This window comes from Halyomorpha halys, unplaced genomic scaffold (assembly GCF_000696795.3).
Source record: "Halyomorpha halys isolate HHAL.00 unplaced genomic scaffold, Hhal_1.1 Scaffold468.1, whole genome shotgun sequence".
In the NCBI taxonomy this organism is placed as follows: domain Eukaryota; kingdom Metazoa; phylum Arthropoda; class Insecta; order Hemiptera; family Pentatomidae; genus Halyomorpha; species Halyomorpha halys.
Window position 1 is genome coordinate 470,446 of NW_027114236.1, and position 796 is coordinate 471,241.

At 39.8% G+C, this 796-nt stretch overlaps 1 protein-coding gene across 2 annotated transcripts in view; it reads left to right on the top strand.

Moving 5' to 3' along the window:
• The window catches only part of pds5 (cohesin associated factor B pds5), an 86,652-nt gene that overhangs the window by 45,858 nt on the left and 39,998 nt on the right, over positions 1–796 (top strand). The window lies entirely within an intron of this gene.

Consider the following 796-nt stretch of genomic DNA (forward strand, 5'->3'; position numbering starts at 1 on the left):
TTCTTACCTCCTTTGTTGTAAATATATACACAACAGTATTAATATATACCTAAGTATATAATAAACGTAACTGGTGCCCTTCCTTTGCCATATGGCATTATAAGGGGTTGGGCTGGGTCTGCTGAAGGTGAGGATTACAATATTGGTCCAAGAGCCGCTGCCAGGGGACTACAAAGAACGGGGAGGGCCGCTCCACTGGTCGATAAAAGGTGAGATGGGTTAAGATGACTTCAGGCTACAGAGCCCGAAGCCCTTTCCTCGGCAAGGATGTCAACCAAGGGTACAGTGCTTTGCCACCTCCTGGGTCTTGGTGGAGGGGTGACCTCTCTGAAAGGCGGGTACAGTGCTTTGCCACCTCTCTGAAAGGCGGGTACATGGTACATGGTAAGGCAACATGTATAATTCGCTGGACACATATGGCCGATATACGTTGCATAAAAGGTTTAATTTGATCAGTGACAGACTGCTCATCAGAATGATTAGCTACGTATTTTTTTCAAATCCCATATTAGTTTATATCATATTCATAATCCTTTTGTAGTAGTTCACATTAGTTAAGATATATTGCTATAATATCCAAATATAGAGGGTGTCCCAGTATACAGGTTCACTCCTAACCTCTACAATTGTTTTTTTGTTTTGATTTGATTTTCACTGGATTATACTTTGTTGATTTGCTAACCTTCTCCAGCACATCTAACTCTTGAATTTTCAATGGAATAGGGTGTTTTTTTTTTGTTTTGTTTTTTTATGGATTTTGATGATATTCATGTACTGATGTGATTGATTGATTCTA